A 12,967-nucleotide genomic window follows, 5' to 3' on the forward strand; every position below is an offset into this window, starting at 1 on the left:
ATACAGAAGATTTTACTCCACACAAGGTTAAATCCTCTTAAATCTGCAGAACTTTAATTAATACTTACTAACTCAGCATCCACACCTAAAACTCTCTGTCATAGATCACAAGTAAATTCATGGGCTTGTGACTGGAGATCCACCATAGCAATGATTTTGTGTAAACTCCTCTGATTCTTTAAGAATGGTCAGATATTGATCTTTCCTATCCATTTAAAATGTGGAGGGAGGGGCAGGTAGGATGGAGTAAAATGAGATAAAGATCATCTTCATGTGCTGCCTTTCTCAGAGTCACAGGCTAGGTGAAAAGACTGAATTGGGAACTAACAACCCATCTGGTGCCAGTTATCTCTCTCCTGAGAGTATACAGAGAGCAGGAACTTCATCCATTTTTTGCTGGTATTCCCTCATGTGCAGAAGTTGCATTCATGAACAGTCTAATTCGTAACCTCTCTATACCAGAGGAAGGGAAAGAACTGAAGAGTGAATGATGAGTAATGCCAGAAAAAGCCTGAATACAAATGTAGCACAAAAGTGGGTAAAGCTGTAAAAACTCTTCTAAAAATAGAATAAAGATGGGCACAACCTCAAAGAGAAACCAAAAATGTTAATTACACTGTGAAAGAAAGTGAACATGTAATATGAAGGAATGATAACTTGATGAAAAGCAGAATCCTGCTGATTCCCCAGAGATCATGGAACAACAATAGGAAGTTTCATAATGATTAAGAATCTAAATAAAATTCCCAAAAAAAGACAGCAGAAATGAATTTAGGTCAGAAGTTAGAATTCTAAATCCAGAATTTAAAAAATGAAAATGGTTATAATCTTAGTGAAATTAAATACATTCAGGAGAATCTCTCAGAAGAAGAAATGGTGAGAAATAGATAAAGCAGCACAAAAAAAAATTGAAGGACTGAAAAATATAATGGAAATGAAGTAAAAGGTAACAACATTAAAATTTTTGAGGAGTTGTTTTTGTGATGCCAAAGAGCTTGATCCTAAAGGGGTGCCCATTAATTGGGAACTGCCAAATAAACTATATTTGGATAAAATAAAGTAATATTGTATTTTTTAAAAGGATGAGGAACTTTGGATGACTTGTATGAACTCATATGGTGAAGTGAGCAAAGTCAGGAGAACAGTTTATGCAATAGTAATAACATTTTAATGACAAACAACTTTGAAAAACTTAACTTTGATGAATGATCCAGAGGATAAATGATGAACCTACCTCCTGACAGAGAAGTGATGTAATCAGGGTTCAGAGTGGCACATATATTTTTTTTTTGACATGGCCAATTTAGTAATTTGTTTTGCTTGCCTATACTTATTGTGATAGCGGTTTCATTTTTTAAAAAAAAGTTTTAATGATGTAAGTCATGAAATAGGCTGGGAAAATGTACAAACAACAAAAACAGAAGTTGACCATAGAAAGTTACTATGTGACAGGGAAGCTCAAAACACGATCGCAGAAGAAGGTAACAAAGTCAACACTGCTTCATCTGAAGCCTCAAAGATAAATGTAAATTGGTCTCAGGCCTAAAAAGCATTCCTGGAAGAGCTCAAAAAGAACTTTGATAATCAAATAAGAGAACTAGAAAGAAAATGGAAGAAAGAAATGAGAGTGATGCAAGAAAATCATGGAAAAGGAGTTAATGGCATGGTAAAGGAGGCATAAAAAAATATGGAAGAAAATAACACCTTAAAAACAGAGTAGGCCAAATGGTAAAAAGAGGCACAAAAATTCACTCTAGAGAATAGCTCCTTAAAAAGCAGAATTGGCCAAATGGAAAAAGATATACAAAAACTCACTGAAGAAAACTCCTTAAAAAGTAGAATTGGTCAAATGGAAAAAGGAAGGGAACACTTGAACCTTGCTCTGATTGGAATTGGCTCAAAGAAGGAATAACACACAACTAAGGGGAGTGTAGAATTCTATTACCCGACAAGAAAGTAAAACAAGAAGGGAATAAGAGAAGGGGGCCGGTGAAGATGGAAGGTAGGATAGATTGGGGGAGGCAGTAGTCAGACACGAAACACTTGAGGGTGGACAAGGTGAAATGAGAGAATAGGATAAACAGGGGGAATATAGATGGAGGGAAATACACAGTAATCATAATTGTGAAAAAAATTTATAGTAAGCTTATTTGATAAATGTCTTATTTCTCAAATATAAACAGTCAAATTTATATAAATAATATACTTTCCCCAGTTGGTAAATAGTCAAAGGATATGAACAGGCAGTTTTCAGAAGAAGAAATCAAAGCTATCAATAGTCACATGAAAAAAACGCTCTAAATCACTATTGATTAGAGAAATACAAGTGAAAACAACTCTGAGGAACCACCCCTGGGCCTATCAGATTGGCTAATATGACAGAAAAGAAAAATGACAGTGTTGGAGGGGATGTGGGAAAATTGAGATGCTAATGCATTGTTGATGGAGTTGTGAAAACTCTTCTAACCATTCTGTAGAGTAATTTGGAACTATGTTCAAAGGACATACCCTTTGACCCAGTAATACTCCTACTATGTCTGTATCCCAAAAGATAAAAAAAGGCCACATAGGCAGAGACCATATTTCTGGGTGAGAATACTGTTGTTGTTTTGCCTTCATTTTTTAAGAGGACCAGTGCCATCACATGGTGATGTCTTGACTCGTGTGTGAATTGGTTTTGAGACAGAGTTGCACAGTATCGTCAGCCTCACTTTCTCTTCCAGAGTCATCAAAGTCCATTGGCAAGACAAAAGTCAGGATGACAAGAAATGGCCTGGGATCCATTGGATGACCTTAGTGTCTTTGATGTCCTTAGTGCTCCACAGCACCTACTTCACCCACCTTCATGGCCATTGGAACAAATTGTTCTTATCTACCTATTCCACTGAGGGACTTTTTGTTTTGTTTTGTTTTGTTTTTGTTTTTTTTAGGCAATTAGGGTTAAGTGGCTTGCCTAGGGTCACACAGCTAATAAGTGTCAAGTGTTTGATCTGAGGCTGGATTTGAACTCAGGGCCTCCTGACTTCAGGGCTGGTGCTCTATCCACTGCGCCACCTAACTGCCCCTACAAGGGACATTTTTACATGCTTGGGGTAAACACCCTCCTTACTCACCAACAGGTTTGAGGCCTGTCCATTACCCTTAACCTGGTTTACCCCATCTGTTACATGATTTACCAGGGTGTGGCTGTGTGCTACAGTTTTTGGAGCCACAGGTGAGAGTTGATTCCCAGGTGATTACCAGAATGGATGAGCAGTTCTGGAAATGGCCCTGCAAGCCCTGACACCAGAGGCGCTAGTCCTTCTTGAATACCCATACATCCCAGGGTGAGAATGCTACTGGCAGAGTAGAAGAAAAATCAAAAGTTTCAAGAATGAAACTAGGATAGAGAACTAAAATTTGCAGAGCTCCCAGGGAAAAGGGGGAATCATAAATTCTATTGATCACTCTGAAATCCAGCTCTTCCAACCTAATCTTCAATTTTTCGGTTATATTCATTGTCTTGTTTTACTTGCGTCATTAAACCAGAGATCTCCAGATTCATTGAAAGTCTTGTTTTAAAACATTCAAAACTCATAGAGTCATCCAACCAGTATTCAACTTAGTAAACTTCCTCCATCACCTTTGCCCAGGCTGGGCCATTAGTAAGTATCAAAAGCCAGAAGGGCTTCTATAATATCCAAGTGTCTATTATTTGCCCTATATGAATATTCCTTAGAATCTCAGACCAAAATCAACCTGCCCTCTGGGCTTTTTTTTTTAATTTATCACCTTAAGATTTCATGGAAGAATTGTTATTTGCCTTGGGCCTTGAAGAATAGTTAGGAATTGGATAGACACATAGTGTGGTTCTTTGGCATATATACCTTGATAATTAAAAAGATCTGTTTCTTGTTTGTCCTTAGTTCTCAAAGAGGACCAATGACATCAGGAGGGTAATGTTGTAGATGCACTAATACAGTCCATAATACCTATGCATCTTGCCATTTCTAGTGTTATTTTTTATGTTTTTCAGTAAATTCTCTCATATGGCCTATTAAATATCCTAGAAGCAGAACTTGATCCTACTGTGAATAAGATATATATTGTGTACTCTCAGAATCAAAATGTTTTCTATTCTAAATCCTACCCAATTCTTTTTGAAAGTACCTTAACAAATGTAGTCACCTAGTTTAATTAATTTCTTGTTCACCTCTCCTCCTTTTTTCCCATCCCCTCATTCCCATGCTCCATTCGCCTTTCTTTCTTTTTTTCCCCTAATAGCTTTAACTTTTTGGTAATATTTCTTTATGTTGAACCAAAGTCTGATTCCCCATTAATCCAGATTTCTCTCACTGGTACCAAATTACTAAATCTAATACTTCTTTCGTGTGGCAGTTTCTCAAATTTCAGTCATGTTCCCTGGTACCTCCTTCTCTTCCTTAAGCTAGATAACATCTCTGATGTCTTAACTGATTCACCCAAAAAAGATGCTTTAAGGCCCCTTACCATCCTAGTCACCTTCTCCTAGATGTACTCTACCTTATTAGTTTCCATCTCAAAACTGGAGGTAGATGTGGGCTGGCTGAAGCAGTGGAAATATTGCTGTAGACATTGCTCTGGACTGTGGTTTTGTCCATATAAATACTTCTTGCACTACACTATGCCTGACACACAGTAGGCATTTAATAAATGTTTATTGGCTGAATGATATACCCTGTAACCTCCGTGCCTTCTCATCTAGTATGATTCTTTTACATATCTGTCCCTCTTTCTTTCTCTGTCTGTCTCTATCCATGTACCTACGTATTATCTATGTGTAGATATCTGGACTTGGTTGGTGGATTGGCCTTCTAGGCTTTTGCTATAACCTGATTGCTATTCATGTTTCATTCCTTTTTATCATCGTAGATGGCTAGACTTATTTCATGGGCAGCCTGTGCCAGAGTTTTTGTTTCCCTTTTTGCCCAGGACCAACTTCCAATTTCAGAAACTATCTCTGAGAGTTACTAATCCTGCTTGGGTTCATCTAAGGCACTCCTCAGGCTACTTCTCTTAATCTCCCAAGGATATAGTTGAGTTTGTGTACTTTTCTCCCTCTGTACTTCTGATGTTTCATTTGTGCATGATTGAAGCACCCAGAAGTCAGAAACCATTTATTCAGTGTCTGTATGCCAGGTCCTGTGTAAGTACTGGCCATACAAAGAAAGAGAAAAGACAGTTCCTGCCCTCAAAAGAGCTCACAGTCTAATGTGTGTATCCGTTGGCTTCCTGCTATTGACACTTTTTCTTCACCTGTTACTACAGATAAGACCTCCTCTTTTGTGCAGCCTCTGTCTCAGTTCAATAGGTGGCCTTATGATGCACTCATATCATCTTTAGAGTGTGGGGCTGCACCCTTGGAGCCACTACTTTTCTTCATAAGTCCCTTCTCCCCCCCCACCTCGCAACCCGAACATGAGGATCCTCAGCCTACCTGTGTTCACAGTCACATCTCAATGCAGATGTAGCCTGGGAAGCAAATTCTACCCCATTAATTAAAAAATTCCCCTATGTAGAGACTGTGGACTCAGTAGACTTGTGGAGAAGAGCATTTCTAGGGGAAAGCCACATCAACTGCTGACAAGAGGCATAGAGAAACCTAAGAAATAGTTCTGAGGATGCCTTAGAAGGGACCATAGTTCAATTTTATGTAACTGTGGTGGAGCTGACTCAATTCTTCTCTAATCTATGGAATGAACTAAGTGGAGTTTCTATAGCTAGATATTCCCCCTTCTGCTTCTGGCCTGGATCCAGGGAAGGGAATGAGGAAATGGAGTTACAGCAGGAGATTAGACCTATTTTCAAATTGGTAGACTGTATGGTCTCCTGCTTTGTCACTTTGTTGCCTGTGGTGTTCATATATCTCGGGTAAAATGTGTGTGCCCTTTGTCAGATGAATCTGAAATTCAGACCAGATTCTCAGGATCTAATTCATTCAGTAAACATTTATTAAGTGCCTGCTATATGTCAGGCACTTTGCTAAGGACTAGGGATACAAATAAGAAAAAGATAGTCTCTGCCCTCAAGGAGCTTACAGTCTAATGGGGGGAGACCTCTCCTATAACTTTTGTGAAGTTGACAAACCTCAGACCTCTGAAGGAATCAAAAGAGAAAGACTTTCTAACCCTAGGTTAAGTTTTAGTTTGTTGCCCTAGCTGAAAAGGCACCATAGCATTCTAGTTAAAGAGAACAAAGTACCACCCAGCCCTAGTCAGTGGCTGAAGGTGGAAAAAGACTGTAGCTACCAATTGGACAGTGAGCACAGAGTCTAAAGTATGACCTATCTAGGAGAGATGCTAGGCTCTGAGACGAGCTCAGAAAGCTAAATGATCTAGCAAGAGTAGTCTTACAGTAAACCAGCTGCTGAATGATCATGCCCAACCTAGCAATATCCATGCTTAGCAGCTGAGCAGTCTGCCTTGTCCACACCAACAACAGTCAGCACAGAGTCATTTGAGCTTTCCCAGTAGACTAACCACTCTAAAGAAGACCCGTGTCCTTTGAGGAGCCAGTTCATCTGAACACCAGTGTGATGCCCTTTGGCAAACTTCATTAAGACCCTCCAGATAAAGAAAGGACATCAAGTTTCTGCAGTTGTGGCATGACAATGTATATTCCATACATATATGCCCCCACTTTTTCCCTCATAAAATCTGTGGTATTATTTGTGGGAGAAGGTTCCTCTGGTTTTGGGGAAATTGCCTTGTAACCACTGTTCTTGCTATACCATTTGAATAAATGCCTTTGATAAAGGGGAAAAAACACAAGTCTTGTAAGAGAAGATACACACAAAAGTAAGTTGAAAAGGGGGCGGAGGGGTGGACCTTTTCATGAGATATCCAGTAAGGGGGCATGATGTTCTATGTAGCTGACACTGCTGATGGTAAATGATGGGCTACTTGGAAAGTTCTGAAAGCTCAGAGCCCTCCATGAAGGAAGTCCTTGGGAGGTCTTTACTGCTTCACCCTCTAGTCCTCCAATCAAATGGAAGAGGCAACTAAAGGAGTTGAAATGGAGTTGAATATCTTCAAAATTCTACATATTTTACTAGATTCTATTTTCTTTAGAAAAGTGAAACTAGATGATATTTACTGTGGACTCAGTAGACTTGTGGAGAAGAGCATTTCTAGGGGAAAGCCCTAGAAATCAAAAATGGAGCCAGTCTTCATGAGATTTCAGGTGATCAGGAATGATGTTCAGTGGAGTTGAAATCAAGTCAAACATCTCTTGGAAAGTGGAGTTAAGCCTACCATTTGCCTGCTGAGATTTCTGGAATCGAATGTTCAATTCAAGGAACCCACCAGCTAATGCTGGAAAGGGGACCCTGCTATCCTCTCCTTTATATATTTTGCCTGGTGACCATGACTGTCAATGGCCATAGCTCAACAATAAAAATTTCCCCTCAATCAGTGGGACCAGTCTGAAATAAAATTGCCTTTATTAGTCCCAGTGAAGGGAATGCAAATGGGTTGGAGGATAATGCTCCATCTTTTTTTTTCTCCATTATTTCCCTGTGATATTTCCCTATTATCCTCTTCAGGCTCTTTTAGAATATCATTCCAATAATTTTTCCCATACTCTTCTATCTCCAGTTTCTTCATTAGATCGTTCCCTTCTTGCATTAGATCTTTCCTTGTAAATATGCTTAAAACACCTCTATCATAAAAAAAAATAAAAATAAAAACCTTTCCTGAATACTACTAATTTAATTTTGATGAACCTTTTTTTAAGATTGGCAAGTGATCCATAGGATCCTAGCTTCTGCCATTGTTTACAAAAAATTTTTTTTTAAATGTCTTGTTTAATATTTCATTATTTTAGCACTTAAGCAGCTATTTTATAAGCTGATATTTTTCTATTTAACTTTCTCTATTTAAGTTATGTAGTTGGAAATATTTTGCCTTATACTGTGGTAAAGCAGTCACATTTGGTACCAGGGTTATGCTGTCATACTGAGCATAGATGGTTTTACTTTGTACAATTTTTGTCACCTGTGCCAGGAACTTATACATAACATCTTTAGAACATTTGGATTGTTATAATTCCCTTTTAGCATTTTCACAGATGGTATTAAAAAAGCTGGTTTGATTTTAAATGTGATATTTAATCCCATCTCTAAAATTTAAATACTTGTGATTCAGAATTTATTGCAATTTATTTATTATATGCTTCTTTAATTTGTTATGGCAAAATAAAACATTTTAGATATAGAAGTGATAGTGATCACAGAATTAGGGAACTAGCAGAAATGTTAAAAGGTCACTTAGCTTCCCTCCTATAGCTGTAGAATATACTTAACCATTTAAATATCATCTAGTTTCACTTTTCTAAAGAAAATAGAATCTAGTAAAATATGTAGAATTTTGAAGATATTTTCTAGCAATCTTATAGCTAATAATCCTCAGGAGAATAATAAACTCAAAATCTAACATAGTAATTCTTGAATGCCACCTGCTGGCCTACCTTTAAAATAACTATGGGTTTTTAAAGGTTGAAACATACATTCGTATGTAGTTTTTGGTATTTTTCTAATTTTCTAAGTGTTTTAATAAAATCAGGAATTAAAATAACAGTAACTCACAGAGAATATTTTCTAAAAACTTTCTGGCATTTACTTTTTAGTTTGATATGAGTATAAGTAGACATTTTCTGTATTTATACAAAACATAGGCTTGGTAGAAAGTAAACATTATGAAGTTGTAATGTGTAGAATTGTAAAATGTTAAAAGGGGCCCTGGAGCTTATCTCGACCACTTGTTTTATTTTACAAATCAGGAACCTTTAGTTTCCCAGTGGAAGCATTGTGCCTCAAGTCACACAGATAGATTTTTGTAAAGCCAGAGATAGGAACCAGCTCTCCAAGTGTTTGTTCCATTAAACTTAACATATATATTATCATATTTTCAGAGTTTGTGGTTTATACAGTTAGGATGAAGAATTGGTCAAAACACCTAAATACCACTTGAAAATAGTTTAATATTTGAAACTTGACTATAAAGATGATATTTTAGTAAACAGTATTTACTAGTATTTAGAAACCATTGCTAGAGTTGAAGTTTTTAGCTTCATATAATTTGACACATATATAGGTTTTTTGTTTTTTTTTTTTAAGTGGAGAAGAAAGCTATAATTTAATTATGGAAGCAGGTGAGACAATTTGGTCTTTCATTGAGGTGCTTATGCTGCCCATAATTGTAGCTCATTTTGATTTCTGTATCTATCTACTGTAATGGGTTGTGGGCATCTAATGTCATGAGCTGTCAGTCTCACCATCAATTTAGTATTGTAACCTTATCTACTGTGACACCCAGAACAAATAAACCTGCAAACCTTCAGTGCTTTTCTTAAGCAATAGATGATACTACCAAAGATGATCGGTACAGATTTTGTTGTCTTCCCAAACCACTTAATGTGATCAGAGAATTAAAATTTCAGCAAGTCATTTAAAGATAGCTACATGGCAAGTCCTGAAACACGCAGGTTAGGTTTCTTGTGGCTTCATAGTCATATGAGGAGAAGACAGAGTATTTCAGACACTGTAGATGGTCTGGAATTTTTTTTGCCTAGTTTGTGTGATCAAGCAAATTTATTAAGTGCAATGAGGTCACAGTAATTTTCAATAAACTGTGACTTGCTGATTTATATCAAAAGATCCATACAGCAGTAAACAATACCATTTACATTTAATTAGTTTTATTGAACCAAAGGCAATTTTATTTGTAATGAACCACATGTTATGATTAAGGATGTATTTTAATGATCTTTAAGTAAGGCGAACAAATGTTGCCCTTGACCTAATAGAGGAGGCTTTCCTACATTATTGATAACTTTAGAGTGATTTCTAAATTATTATTGTGAAATGCAGAGAAAGACATTCTCATTATTATGTCATTATTCTGTCAATTCACGACTAATATAATAGATAGAATGTGCACATATAAAAGGATTGTTGATAGCATGTTATTTGTTGCCATATTTTAGGAGGTATCATCATAAAAGTTTTATTTTTTCAAATTACTTTGTTGACAGAGAATTTTTGTTATCTTTGTAATCTAGAACTTAAGGAAAACGACCTTTCCTTTGCTTGTAAGTTCTAACACATATCGAATAGGTTGAAAGACCATGAATTCATTGTCTCTTCTATTCCAATTATTGTAGAGTTATAGTCTGAAGGAGAGCTCTGAGTAGTATTATGATAATTATAAAACATTGTATTAATTCTCCTTATATTAATGATCAGTATACATTCTAAAAAGAGTCATTTTTATTATGATTTGTTAACATTTGCATCATTATTGATTACCATAGTAATTGTTCTCAAAGGAACTCAAAGCAGTTTACCAATTTACTCAGATCTTTATGTGTTCACTGTAATGAAAGGAGACCTGTAGTGGACAAACTGTAAAAATATGATAGTAGATTACTTTTGTAAGCCAAAGAAGCTGATACATTCCATCTTTTGGAATTAATAGCTATTCTCTTTTTCAGAGCATGTTGTTTTTGCCTATCAGAATTGAACTCCTCCTCATAGAACTCATTCCCTTAAATGTTTTATTCTATTTTGTTGTTGTTGTTGTAGTTGTTGTTATGCCTGACGTTATTCAGTAAGGCCTTTTGATATGAAGAATTAAATTCCTTTGTAACGAAGTTTCTTTCCAGAAACCACTATGACTTAACTTTTAAAAATCAGCCTAACCTTTTAAAAAATTAAGATATGGTTTAATGTCTTTGCAAAAGTGTAATTGTCGGTTTTCTGTGGTCATGGCTAAGTGCTTCAGGGTTTTATATTTATTATTTTTTCATACTATGATATTTAGGCAATTCAGTTCTAGAGATGTTTATATTCATTCTGTGTGCATTTTGTTTTTTATTTGTTTATAATATTTAATCGATAACTTTTGTTTTTATGTAAGTTATTTTCCACATCCCTGATTGAACTCTAAACTTTGAAAAAGAAAAAAATTAAACAAAAACACCTGATATAAAGATTCCTAGTATTCCTCCATCTCTGCTTTGAGGGAAGAAGTAATCAGTAAACATTTATTATGCTATTCACAAGGTATTGGCACTAGGCATATAAACTTTTAAGAAAAAAATAACTGACATAGGCACTGCCTTTAAGAATTTACATTCTACTTAAGGGGATATGACATTTGTTAAGCACTTATTATGTGCCGGGCATTTGTGCTAAGTGTTGGCATTATGGGAAAAAAAAAAGAAAGAAAGCAAAAGCAGCCCCTGCTTTCAAGGAACTTATATTCTAATGAGAAAGATGTGGGGGTGGGGTAGGAGAGTAAGAAAAGACACCTTGCAGAAAGTGGTGTTTAAGCTGTATTGAAAGAAGCCAGAGTTTCTTAGAGGGTGAGGTAAGAGACATGTAGTACAAAGGCATGACAATGATAAAATTGAGCAGCATATGTTAGGAAGAGCAAATAGGCCCTTATGACCATACTATAGAGTGTGTTGAGAGAATTTTATTAGACTGGGAAAATAGAAAGGGGCGAGGTTGTGAAGTCCTTTAAATGGTAAATATGTATTTGCTTATATTTGATCCTAGAGGCAATAGGATCACTGGAGTTATGACTAGGGAATGACATGGTCAGACCTTCAATTTAGGAAAACTGTTTTATGAGTTAGTATGGCAGGTATAAAGGAGAGATTCAAATAAAGGACTCTATGATTTGAAAAAGAGCCTCTAAATTTTCTAGATATATTCAAGCCTTCACATATGTTGAACCACATGAACCCCAGTTTTAAAGAGTCTGTAGACAAATGAAATTAGGGTGCACATATCCATGGTTTAATATCTCTCAAGCTGGCTTGACATACATTGCATGAGAGTTCAGTCCAAAACTAGGCCCCTCCTAAGGGGTACAGTTCAGATCTGACTCAGTTTGGGGTTTGGGGTAAAAAGGTTGTATGCCCTTCAAAGAGTGGGTGTTCCCAAGGGATGCCAATCAATCCTGGGAGGTGGGCTATGTTAAAATGAGGATCTTGAGTACGTGGCTTAGGTCACTTAATCTTGGTCAAAGAGACATTAGTTTCCATATCACCTGTCTTGACAATAAGGAGGAATCAGCATTCTCCCAGACCTGTCTGGGCAACATAATGAGCAGGAATAGACTCATTTAAATTAGATCTTAAAGTCCTTCTGAAGAAGGACTGAACTTTGAAAGAAATGGGGATAGGGAAGCTCTGAGTCTTCAAGATAATGATTACTAAGAAAAATCATTTTTCATACATACTTTTTTTCATCATGTACATATTTGTAAATAGAGCTATGAAAGGGCTGCGTCATCTCACATAATTTAGTTTATTCTCAAAAGATAGGTTTCTACCAAAAGGGTTGTTGTTGTTCATTTCTTTGAGTCATGTTCAACTCTTCATGACTCCATTTGGCATTTTCTTGGTAAAGATACTGGAGTGGTTTGCCATTTCTTTCTCCAGCTCATTTTACAGATGAGGAAACTGAGGCATACATGGTGAAGTGACTTGCTCAGGGTCACACAGCAAGTAAGTGTCTGAGGCTCGATTTGAACTGAGGAAGATGAGTCTTCCTGACTGCAGGCCCAGCATTCTATCTATTTTGTCTAGCTTTCCTGCTACCAAATAGTAGTCTACACATTATAGGAACTAAGGAAATAACGAAGCTAAGATAATATTATTACATTGCATTAGCATTACATTTTGTAGTCAATGGAGAAATTAGTTGTCTTTTGGGAATGTCTTAAGAGCCATTAGCATTCTTTCTCTTGATAAAATTTTCTATAAATTCAGAAATTTTTCCCCAGGAAAACAGCTCACAGATCACATCTCCTCCATTCTTTATGACTGTTGGCCTTGTTTTCTCCTACCTGAAGGGGTCCTCCCTGCATGGTAGGGGGCTTCCTTGTTTGCGCCTAATATTATAAGAGTACTGTTGTGACACTTGACTATCTGCTTGCTA

At 36.5% G+C, this 12,967-nt stretch overlaps 1 protein-coding gene across 5 annotated transcripts in view; it reads left to right on the plus strand.

The window, feature by feature from the left end:
* The window catches only part of ATP9B (ATPase phospholipid transporting 9B (putative)), a 450,228-nt gene that overhangs the window by 179,075 nt on the left and 258,186 nt on the right, over positions 1-12,967 (plus strand). The window lies entirely within an intron of this gene.

This window comes from Vombatus ursinus, unplaced genomic scaffold (genome assembly GCF_900497805.2).
Source record: "Vombatus ursinus unplaced genomic scaffold, bare-nosed wombat genome assembly UNPS02009573.1, whole genome shotgun sequence".
Taxonomy (NCBI): Eukaryota; Metazoa; Chordata; class Mammalia; order Diprotodontia; family Vombatidae; genus Vombatus; species Vombatus ursinus.